Source organism: Brachycentrus maculatus, unplaced genomic scaffold, assembly GCF_059751285.1.
Source record: "Brachycentrus maculatus isolate JH-2025_06_01 unplaced genomic scaffold, ASM5975128v1 h1tg000464l, whole genome shotgun sequence".
In the NCBI taxonomy this organism is placed as follows: Eukaryota; Metazoa; Arthropoda; class Insecta; order Trichoptera; family Brachycentridae; genus Brachycentrus; species Brachycentrus maculatus.
This window is the reverse complement of record NW_028281211.1, coordinates 105,561-119,217: the sequence shown is the minus strand read 5'-3', so window position 1 is coordinate 119,217 and position 13,657 is coordinate 105,561. Positions and strand designations below refer to the sequence as shown.

Genomic DNA, 13,657 nt, shown 5'->3' with positions numbered 1-13,657 from the left:
TTAGTGTGTTCAAATACTTGTTCACAAATCTGGATTATCTCCAATTATAGGAGTTATATTTCATATCATTTTTGACAACCACACTACTCAAATTCTTGGAAGTTCTATGAACCAATTTTAAAAAATTGTTTTTGAATCACTGGAACTTCACAAGAGACATCTATTGGTGAGGTGAAAAGGAGCTTTTTATTAAGCAGAAACTCTTTTATTAGTATGTGAGGTCCGAATCCTGGATTATAATCACATACAAGAGAAACGCCAAAAAGGCGTCATTGAATATTATATCTCCTTCAAACCCTTATCCGAACCCCGACGGTGCATAGGGCCCTGCATCATTTAAACGCAGTGTTATCTTGATCGTTACACGAAGGAAGGGTGATCAGCCCTGGTAATCCAGGGTAATATTGAATAATTCAATATTATATCTAAATAATATGAATAAAAATTATTAATCACGTTTTCGGGCGTCTTCTAGTATGAGAAATAAATAAAATTGGGAAAAATCGTACAATACATTTCATTTATGTTTCGGTTATTGTAAACAACAACAAAATATATTTTACTGATGATGCCGAAAATTTACATTTGAAAGAAAGTATCAATAGTTAATATTAATGTTATAAGAATGTCAAAATATGTGAAATATACAAAATTTGTGATATATGTATATTAACTATATAGTATGTGTGTGTGTGAACACATTTAATAAAAAAATAAAAAATTGTGAAGTCTCCGTTAATTCAGTTTCCATTAATTTTGTACGCCTAAAGACTCTTTTTTTATAGACTTACGTTTGTTTTTTATTTATTTTTTATTTCCATTAAATGGATTTTGAAATGTAAGAAAAACCACGCTTGTTTGAACGTAAAATATCATAAAACCATCTTATCTCTTATTACTGGGGAAAATTATTTAAATATTTAATCTCCTTATTTAAAATTCTCGTGGGTTTTATTTTATTGGTTTTTAACTGTGGGAAAATAATATCTGATGGTATTGGAAAACTTGGTAACCGCACAGGCAAATAAACCCTCTTGGTTTTTCCAATTTTTCTTTCCGAAGCGTAATTTATATTCAATTTGCCTTCGAGCTATTTTCCAGGGTGAAAATAAGGCGAAATCCTTAATGTCAATATCGCAGTTTTTAAAAATACACTGTTAAGAAAGGTGTTTACCTTTAATATGTTATTTATTGCTTTTAACTCAGGGGTATTTTTATACCTAAATAAACGCCATTTTAATTACAATCATGAGAAAGACTTGATATTCTTATTGTTTAAAAAGAAGAAAAAACATTTTCTTAAATTTTAATTGAATTTTATATTTTACGAAAAGTTTGAATTGAACAAGCAAATTTTAAAAAATACGACACAATATTTAATTTCTATATTTTGAAGTAAGTGGAAAGTACAAATTCAGAAATATCAAAAATTAAAAACAAGCATTATGATTTTACGAGTTTAATACAATTATTTTTTTACAAATAAAAATGAACATCACTAAGTCGAGGCATAAAAAATTAATTAAAAACAAAAAAAAATTCTAAGTTAATATCGATAATGCTTCGGAAAAAATGTCAAATATGTTTTTTTCTGATTTATTTATCTATATGATAATCTGTAATAAATTTAATGTAAATTTTTTTTTTTAAGTATGTCTTTTGCAAACTGTGTAAAAGTCTGCCTCCAAAGTAAGTGGTAAGTGTGTTTGACTATCGAGCTTAAGGTTTTCAGTTCGATTTTTAGGATAGTTAAAGTAAACATTTTAGATTTTCACTCTCATATTTATTGAATATCACCCTGGACTGGTACAAATCGATACGACGCAGTGTAAAGATAAGAATTTCACAGTTGGAAGGGAAATAAAAAATAATAGCTTGGACACTCGGATCGCATTCCCGTACTCGTACTAGTTTTTGGACACTGTTAAATGTTTACAAGATCCTTGAGGTACGCGAGGATATTTTGGTTAAAAAAAACGAAAAAGATTAAATCATTTTACGCCAATTGTGATCTTCATTTTTACACACGTGTTATATTTTTATGTGTATACGCTAATAATGAATTTTGTACACAAAGGAAGAAAAACGAAGAAATACTATCATTTTCAGTAAGTTTTTCCAGACACAAGGGTAAAATATTATATCTTTAACAAACTTAGTATAAAACTCCTGTTCCAGAAACTTCTTTGCCGAGAATACTTCCTCAAGTATTATACATACAAAAAGAAACTTTTTGTTCTAAGTATTTCATGAGTTCGGAATACACATGCCGAATCATTTTACATTTAGATTAACAATAGCCGAAATAAATTGAATAAAATGTTACTGTTGCGGGTTGTGGTGCCGTGGTTTGTGCCGCGGACTCTTGAGTTATAGTTTCTCGGTTCGAATCCACTCTACCACAATTTTATACCTATTTCTAATAATGAGCCGCTTAAGCTCACACAAATAGTGTGAAATTGAAGTATTTTTGTAAATATTATTATTAAAATTTTATGTTTGAATAATCTACCTTCGAATAGTAAGAATTTTTAGGATATTTACGAAACACTATTTTGTAAAAACACAAACTTTTGAAATATTGTTAAAATTTTAACTCCGTCATCAAATCATTCAAAGATAGTTTCAAATATCACTTTTATTTTGGAATTAGCATTGGTATATGTACATATTATCCAGTTCCGTCAGCAATGTTAAAAAATTGACAAAAATAAATTGGAAATTCAAGTTTACCCATGTATACCTAGGTCTACCCAACACTGGCCGGGAAATGTAAGTTAGGTAAGGATAGGTTAGGTTTTTTTTTTAAATTTACCACTTAATATGTTAAGAACTTTTTAATATTTTTTTTCATAATAAGTCGTATGAATGCAAATATTTTGTTAAAATGTTTCTTTGCCCTGAATCTGTATTATACTGTCGACGTTATTCTTACATTATACAATAAGCATTAGGTAGACCTAGGTGTACACGGGTAAACTGCTAACTCAATTTTATTTTTCAAAGTTGTAATTCATAGGTTCGGAATATGCAAAATCATTTGAAAATGGATTAACTTATTAAAATAATAAAGTACAGACGGTGATAGGTCTAACTAAATATCATTTTCTAATATCTACTGTATCTCTTCACGTAATACGTAATAATGTTATGTAATTCCAAGGAAATTAAATTGCCTACATTACTTAGACTTACACGATAGTGTTAATATATACTCGATAGTGTTAATATACTCGAATTTTATACATTTTGAAATATGAATGTGTAAGTAACTGACTCAACTAACAAACCAAACATAAGTTTGTATTTTCATCAGTTGATGAGAATATCTGTAGTTCCTAAAACTAGTCGCATTTATATAAATAACTCTAAAAAGGGATTTTACACAATTGATTTATTTTTAAATAAAAATCATCGTGTTTTTTATAAAATTATTACCAAAAAATGTTTAAAAGAACAAATAAAATAGTACATGAAGAAATAACGTACGATATCACACATGTGATATTGTCTGATTCGGTGTAAACTAGGAAACTTATCTCTTTATAAGTTGGGATTAGTTTTGTAAACAATTATTTCCTTCCCAAGGAACATCTATACTTTCTCCGCGCCTTGTTGGATACACCAACTAACACTCAATGCATGATCCCTTAAGTAATATAAAAGGGCACAATCTGTGCCAAGTTTAACTACCTTTTGAAAAGAGCAAAAGTTGTAAATATATTTCGAAAATATATAATTGTATTGCTTTGGCCTAGTTGCAAGGTGCTATCAGTTTGTGAGAAACTTTTCAAAACTTTCTTAGATTTGGAAAACTGAGAGAAAAATATATCGTAATAACTGGGTCCCAAGGTCCTCAAAGTAATTTTTACAAATATTATTTATATTAAAAATATTTTCTTTCTTCGAGTATTACTCGTTTTTTTGGAATTACATAATGTCCACTTTTACTAACTTTAACTGTTCGCCTCAGTAGTGTAATGGTCAGCATGCTCGGCTACCGTTTTGGAGGTCCCGGGTTCGATTCCCAGGGGGGGTCAAATAAATATAAGTGATTTTTTCACTATAATATTTATTCAATATTACCCTGGACTGGTACCTGAAGTGGAGGGCTGATCACCTTTCCTTCATGTGTAAACAATCGAGATAACACTGCGTTTATATGAAGCAGTGCCCTATGCACCATTGGGGTGCGGATAAGGGTTTTATTATTATTATTTATTAACTTTATACGTTTTATGGCTTATTCCTACTAGTGAGTTGGTTTATTCTTTGTGGTCTGAGTTATTATTAATACAAAAGTACTACTTTCATTGATTTACTCGGCAGACACATTGGGATAATATCTATTAAATTTTTTATTCAAAAAAAATTATTGATAAATACCACAATTTTTCGAAACACGTATCACAACACATTTTTAATAATATTGGTATTTACCAAGTAAAATTAAATTTAATAAATATAGTAAGTACCTTGAAATAATTCATTTGTTTTATGATACGCCTTGAATAAGAAAATTTCGTTATATATCCACTACTAACAATATAGGGTAGGTACATAGTGAGTGTTGAATTGGAGCCACATTTGCGACGTAGGTGTTAAAAACAAGTTTCTGCGAAAATGTAGTCCTTGCGGAAAGCTTAATCAACATACAAATGTCTCCTAAGGGATGAAGCTTCCTGATTTGATTGCTTCAATACTGAAGTGAAGTGATCTATCTTATGTGCCATATAAAAAGAAGCCGGACTGTTTCACGTTAGATAATATGGATTTAAGCTCAAATTCACCTTCTTTCAGAAAAGTTCAAATCCCTCGCCATTTATCCGTCAATGTCACATTAATACTCTTATAGTTATAATTGATTCATCACTTTTTGGTTTTATTTTAAAAGTTTTAAAATTAAAATATCGTGATAAATACCTATTAACACATTAATTGTAACTGCAGACAGAAGGTAGAATTCCTTTTTTAACTGTTGAGTAATATTACATATATATTAAACATTGAAACACGGTTATTGGATTGAATTCTACCATTATTTACATATTTATATATTAAAAATTGAAACACGGTTAGTGGATTGAATTCTACCATTAATTACATATTTATAAATTAAAAATTGAAACACGGTTAGTGGATCGAATTCTACCTTTATTTACATATTTATAAAAATATGTGACGCGTTTTGTCTTATTAAAACATTTTTAAACATGTCAAACATTTTGTAATGTCAAACATAAACATTATCAGTATTTGATGTCTAAATTTGAAACAAATAAAATTGAGTTTGGTTGTCAACTATGGGTACAATAGTAAATGCTATTATACACCGTATAAAGTGATCACTTTAACCTCAAGTGGCCAATGAAAAGTCATAAATCATAAAATGCCCCGACTTCCATATTCTTCTTCATCATGTTGAGATATCACTGAAGTATCGTGATATTCGTAAATTATTCCGAAATTGTTATCAATTATTCTAACCCTTATCCGCACCCAATGGTGCATAGGGCACTGCATCTTATTGACGCAATCATATTGCAATATTATCTTGAACGTTAATTATATGAAGGCAAGGTGATCACTCCTGCGCTTCAGGGACCAGTTCAGAGTAATATTAAATAAATATTAGAGTGTAAAATCACTAATATTTATTCTCACCCCCTCCTTGGGAATCGAACCTGGGACCTTCAGCATAGTAGCTAAACACGCTGACCATTACACCACGGAGGAGGACAAATTGTTAATAAAACACTTTTACTATCCCAGTTATTATGTTTTACACGTCTATTTTCGAAAATATGTTTTCATCACCAGATTATTAAAAATAAAATGTTTTTAATTGTTGGTTATCAACATGTTCACATGTTCCACAATTTTAATGCCAAATCATACAAAATACTACGAAATTTTTATGCAAATCTACCAAAGAGTAATAATATTTAATATTAAAAATATGATTTATATTATTGAGCTTGTAGCAGCTGTGTACGAATAAAATAAATTGAAAGCTCTGGAAACGTTTATTGTTTCGGGTATTAATATTTGTGTAACGTAATTATTATCGCTGTGATGATTGCTACTGAATGGCGTTTTGTTCACTTGTTGTACCGCGAATTCTAGCATTTCATCAATACCGATCGAGAAATACACTCCAAGTAATCCTATTGAAATTTCCATTGATTAATAATACTTACTGCCTCGAATAAAAGCATGGAGTCGCGGATAACTCGAGCTATACAAAGTTCACAATTTTAAATATTCTGTTTCGTTTTGCTTGCGATATCGAATGGCCTATAGCTGGGATGGCGAACCTATGGCATGCGTACCATGGGTGGCACGCAAGACGATTTTGCGTGGCATGCGAATGAAGAAAAAAAAAATTACAAAAATCTAAAAAGTTTAATAAATAGTACAAAAAATTTCAAAACATATTTAAATGGCCTTGTATGTTTTCTTCGTGCATCAAGAGTTTCGCAAACGTCAGAAACGAAGGATATAACGACATTCATGCATAAATAAATCGATTTTTTTTTTAATACTTCTCGCACGTTTCAACATTTTTTTGATTAGGTATGTTTTTTAATTATTTCTTTTATTTTGCCATTAATAAGTACTTAATTATTTTTTTCGATGCATTAATGTTTTATTTTTTAATTTAAAAATTTGAATTTACACAAACACTTGATGCATTTTTATTTTTATGGTATGTGGCACACGACATTTTATTTAATTGAAAAAAAAATTACACTCAGGCTATTTTGAGCTTTTTTAGGTTCACCGTCCCTGGCCTATAGGGAATTTGTAACAACATTCCATAAACACTCAAAGTGAGAAACTTCATCAGTTTACGATGGCATAATGGTTTTCATTCCGATATTTCATAGCTTAACCCCACTTACATTTTGAAACATTTTTCCTCAACCGTTTCAGACACTGATATTACAAACTTTATTTCACATTTTTCCTGAAAACTTTTTCTGAAAGTGTAACTGATGCTTTCTTGTAAATTTGGCCCAAAGTTAATTAACTCAGCCCCGCAAATTTCGTCGAGAACTAATTATTTTTGCGTAACATCTTGCGGCTGTGAAATTAAACAATGTGTCTTTTCATGTTGGACATGATAATTAAATTTTCTTTTTAGTTAATTTTTTTACAAAAATGTAAGTATGTAACCACTCAACGAGATTTTTGCCCTCAGTTTTCGGGACGTACCCGCCTCATCGTCAGGACAATCACTACATAAGCATGCAAAAAATACCACACCTCACTACCATGACACTGTTCACACAACCGTACCTACAACTACTCAAAATGTTAATCACATGCGTTTTTGGTCGATCCAAAAATCAACATACACTAAAGGCCGAAATCTCCATATTAACTAAGGATGTTAGCCAAAATTGGTGAGAATTATGTAGGTTGAAAAGAGTGGGAGAGGTCTAAAATGGAGGGTGATAAATCTAATTTAATCAGTATTGTCGAATCAAATAGTAATTATATTTAATGTGGTTATTAATTTAAGGAATGTTATTTCTAAATATAAAAGATTTGTTTATAAAATAAAACAACTTTGTTTCAATCTATTTTTAACTTTATCCAACCGGTTTCGACAAGATCATTGTAATCATCAGGGTTTATGTACTAAATTCTAAAACATTAAAATTCTCATAGTTAATTACCCTTCCCTTACCAAAAACTCAAAATCTGGATCATCTCCTGTAATTAGAGATAATCCATATTTTGTGAACAAGTATTTGAACACAATCAAAATGTTGTAAATCAATAAACAATATATTTCTTTCTAGTCCTCGGATTATCCCAACCCTTCGATCATTGGCGGATGCTTGAAATTAATTCGGTAACAATAATGAAGGAATATCTGCATAGCGGGAAGAGCGGAGGGCAAAAGAAGGGTTTAATTAAATTGTCACAAGAAGACTCCTCCGTCCGCGCTATTTCTCTGTTTTACAAAAGACGCTATAAAATCACAGCTGAATGCCGCTGAATTAGTTGTGCTCAATGGAGTACGAAATCCGCTCAGATTTAGAGCAGCCAGCGTCCTGAGCTATTTATATGACAACAGCCGGAGCTCCTTCCAATAATGTTAAGGTGTATCATTGTTCGGGCGAGGGGATACACTGTAGCTACAAAGCCTGAACTATTCACCGAAGAGGGAGACTTCCCTTATAATCTCCCGCTACAAGATTACATTCTTTCATTATTTTACTTTTACTCGGATAAGATAAGATGTGATTTTGAAATTATTCATTTAACTTTAGCTAAATAACTACAGTAAAAAAATATAATCTCAAAATACTTGAATGTTTGAAATATCTAAAAATTTGAGCTGATTCTTATTATCTACAATTTAAGTAATTTTTTTTATAAATATATACATGTATGTATATATGTATATATATATATATATATATATATATATATATATATATATATATATATATATATATATATATATATATATATATATATATATATATGTATATATATATATATAAATATATATATATATATATATATATATATATATATATATATATATATATATATATATACATATACATATATATTTATATTTATATATATATATATATATATATATATATATATATATATATATATATATATATATATATATATATATATATATATATATATATATATATATATATATATATATTTATATATATATATATATATATATAATATATATATATATATATATATATATATATATATACATATATATATATATATGTATGTATATATATATGTATATGTATAAATATATGTAAATATATATATATATATATATATATATATATATATATATATATATATATATATATATATATATATATATATATATATATATATATATATATATATATATATATATATATATATATATATATATATATATATATATATATATATATATATATATATATATATATATATATATATATATATGTTTATATATATATAAATATATATATATATGTATATATATATATATATATATATATATTTATATATATATATATATATATATATATATATATATATATATATATTTATTTATATATATAAATATAAATATATATATATGTATATATATATATATATATATATATATATATATATATATATATATATATATATATATATATATATATATATATATATATTTATATATATATATATATATATATATATATATATATATATATATATATATATATATATATATATATATATATATATATATATATATATATATATATATATATATATATATATATATATATATATATATATATATATATATATATATATATATATATATATTTATATATATTTAAATTATATCAAAACGTTAAATGTTCAGGAGGGCCATTTAAGTCAATTTTGCTTGGCTAAAAAATAAACATCAAAATGCATTTAGAAATTTTAACATATCAATATATTATACTTCCGTGTTAAAAATCGCTTTGAGTTTTTTTTAGGGCAATATTAAGCTAGTAAGATATCAAATAGTCAATGATCACGTTTTTGTAAAAAATGCAGTGTGTCACTTTCTTCTGTATGAATACGATATGCAGTATTTTGTTATTGAATTATCTTTAAAATGTATGTGGATTAAATACAAATATTGAACATCTCAAAAGCCTGTTTTCTCAAAAGGGTGTGTCATAAGAACAACATTGGGGATTGAATATTCTAACCGTTTTAATGACGAAGAGCGCGTTCGCGCTTCTGAATAGCTCCATCGAAAATGTATGGCACTAAAGCGGTTTGATTATAGTTACATTGAAGTTTTTGCAAGACAAATAATAAACATGACACACTTACCAAACCTTGCCATCTTAAAATTACAAATTTATCGGATCGACTACGAATTTTCACGAAATAATTGGAAAAGTTTTAACCGAATTTCTCGGGTCTCTGCAAAGATGAAAGGTCTATTGCAAATCAATATTTTATTAGGATATTATTTCTTAGATCTATCAGATTGAATACGACTACAATTATAACTAACTATTTGAAATCAGAAATTTTGATCTAACTAGTTTTGAAACTTTGTTAGCTTCCTTACAGTTGAATTCTCTCTAGGTACCTAATTATTTTGTCGTATTTTGGGTAACAATGTTTGTCTAAATTCTACTTTGTCTCTTATGAGTTATAGGTTTTGATTATTATTTAATCGCGTATTAACTATTTTTACTCGTATGTTTGCATTACGTTCTGTGATTTGAATTACAAAAATAAATAAATCTGTAAAACTTACCGTCTGAAGTCTCTGCTCCAACAAGCGTAGATGACCGGATTCATTGATGAATTAATCCAGCCAAGCCACGTGACTATGACACTCACTATCTCTTCGTGAGCTATGCACTGCATACAAAACCCCGACAGAAGGTTCACAACGAAAAACGGCAACCAACACACTATAAACACACCCATCACTATCCCCAAGGTTTTGGCCGCCTTCTTCTCCTTGGCAAATTTTGCCAAAGTGAAAAGTTTTTCGGTAGATTCTTGGAGTGCGTAGTGTTCATTATCCTATTAGAGGCAGTCCTAGATAAACCGTTATTCTGCAGAGCAGTCAGTGGCTCGTGCAAATCGGAATGCTCTTCTGGAGTTGAATTAGCCGTGTTTGAGTGATAAATAGTCCCTGGTCTTTCTCTTGTCGTTCCTCCTCTGTGTATCCTCAGCGTTAGTTCAAGTTCACCAGAAGCCCTCATCACCTGCTTAGTGCCCATCTTCAGAGACCTCGTTTGTATCATAGCCGCTCTGTATATTCTGTAGTAAGTGAACACCATCACAAAGAGCGGAAGGTAAAATGAAATTGTCGAGGAGAAAACCAGGTACCCTAAATGTTCCGTGAAAGGACATTTATAGTCTGGTACGTCTTCCGTTCTTACTGCTCTCCACCAAGCTATCGCGGGAAATGATATAGTGCCGGAGCACACCCACACAGCAGCGATCAGGAACGCTGCTCTTCTACCACTCATCCGCATGGGATACGTCATCGGGTCTGTGATAGCCCAATATCTGTCCAGAGATATGACGCACAAATTAAGTATTGAAGCTGTACTAAATAAAACATCTAGCGACCTCCAAACGTCGCACCAGTCCATTCCGAAGAACCACATGTGCTCTAGAACTTCGTATAGTGCCGAAAATGGCATTACGACGAGCCCTACCAAGCAGTCTGCAACAGCTAACGATGTGACAAAATAATTTGTCGCGGTGTGAAGATATCGCTCCCTGATGACAGCCAATATGACGAGCATGTTACCAAAGACGGTTGTCAATGAAAACAGTAAAAGAAAGCATACTAGCGCGGCTCTATCTTGGACAAGTCTGACGTAAATTTCCCATTGGTCAACTACAGGGTTTGAGGTGTTGGTTTGGTCTGTGATATTGTATGTCCAATTATCGAAAGAAGTTGCAGTATCCAGTAGGTTAAAAATTGTTTCAGGGGTTCCCGCTGTATAGTCAGGAGGGCCCTTGTAACCTTCGGCGAACGAATCGAAAGAATAATAGAGATCATTATCTCTTGGCGAGTCCAGCTGGCCCTGGTCCAAAAAGTGGAATGGCTCCGTTGTTGAATTCATGTCGCCGTTGTTTTTAATTCATTCACGTGCTTGCCCGCAATTTATCATTCTTTAAGCCTTTTATGTAACCCACGTGGGATAAATTTTATATGTTTGCTTTGATGTGACAACCATTTTAGCAAATACAGGCTCACATTTGTACGCTTTTTCACATTTTGGTGCCATTGCGATATCAATGTCGGCGAAACCGTCTATCTTAATTTGTATCCACACTGAGCGTATCTGAAAGCAAACAAAAAATATCATTAACTTTCTAGCTTATTATTCAAAACGTTTTTTCATTTATAAACCTATAACGTTGGACTATTAAGTTATTCTGAATGAGCTAATAAAGTTTCTTTAAAGCTTATGATATTATGAAGTTCATAAATTATTTTCCTTATTATGTTCCTCATTATAATTTTTTTATTATTATTATAAAATATAATTTTGTAAAAATATCTATCGATTTTAAGTTTCATTGACGCGTGAATTTTTTTTTTACCATATTAAATTTTGTCCGCCTCCGTAGTGTAATGGTCAGCACGCTCAGCTACCGTTCTGGAGGTCCCGGGTTCGATTCCCAAGGGGGATAAAATAAATATAAGTTATTTTTTCACTGTAATATTTATTCAACATTACCCTGGACTGGTATCTGAAGCGGAGGGCTGATCACCTTTCCTTCATGTGTAAACGATCAAGATAACACTGCGTTTATATAACGCAGTGCCCTATGCACCATTGGGGTGTGGATAAGGGTTTTATTAATATTAGATTTATTATATCAAATTTAAGAAATAAAAAATTGTTAAAACGTAATTGTACGAGAAAAAGTAAACTTTTTTTACATCCTATTACCAAATAACTTTGTTTTGTAAAATTTAATCACATGTGTTTTATGTATAAATATATTTGTGTGGAACATGAATTATGTTTAATAAATAATAATTTTCAGAATTCACCAACCATTTAACACATAATGATCATAAATTAAATAAAAATAACGTTTACATCCTAAAAATAATTCATACAAAAAGTTAAAACTACAAAATTTTTAAATAATAGAAATTCATTAAAATATAAATAATAATAAACCCATAATTAACAGTTTAGCAATGACTAAAGCCTCCCCCCTATCGTCTATTTTCCACATGATAATAAATCACAATAATAATTAAATAAAAATGAAAAATGCAAGAAACATCCCCACTTTTCGGTGTCTCAAGCACAAAACTCTAAAATTAAGACTTCGCTTCATAAACGGTGTTTAAAAAGATTAGGAATGCATCGAAACATCTGTCCATTATAAAAGTTAATAACCAGTAGTATTTACAAAGTGAAATTATAATTCAAAATATAATGCAAGTTAACGACTTTAACTTGGCTAGGTGGCCAATTTTTGCGAATCAGCGCATTAAAGCACAACTTATTTATGCCCTTAAAATATTATAGTATAACTTTTCGCATGCGTCACTTCTTGCCGAACGTCAAAAACTGGTTAAGTGGATTACTTAACTTGTACATATTATGAACTTATTCGATCTTACGGAAACTTAACGTATTACCAAGTTTCATAAACACCGCCCCACACTGAGCTCGCTTCCTCTAATCCAAGTTCAGGGCAAATTACCGGATTTAAATTATTTTGAAATATTACAGTTTAATTGGATTGAGCTTTTGACTTGTATGGAATGGCAGTATAAAGCACATACCTTGTACAAATGGTCTTATCTGTTATAAAGTTAACTTAGATGTTAACTAACTAACTAACTAACAGGTAGGCAGAGAGAATAGAATGCCACACCACTCTGTCTTTGCAAACATTCTTCGCCTCTTCCACGTTCATGCATCTCCTCGTACATACTCGCCGATTGTTTTGACTCCTAACCTGACCGCTTTCAAGTATTTGGCATACCTGATCGGGCCAAGTTTTTCTCGGTCTTCCTCTGCTCCTTTTTCCAATTACAACTTAGATGTTTAACTTAGATGTTTCCGAATAAAAAAATTAAACTAACTAACCATCACGCCAC

General features: G+C 29.8%; 1 pseudogene; it reads right to left on the bottom strand.

Annotated features, from left to right (window-relative positions):
• LOC148302293 (dopamine receptor 2 pseudogene) overlaps positions 1–11,648 on the bottom strand; it is a 156,233-nt pseudogene extending 144,585 nt beyond the window's left edge.
• Positions 11,649–13,657: the final 2,009 nt, after the last annotated feature.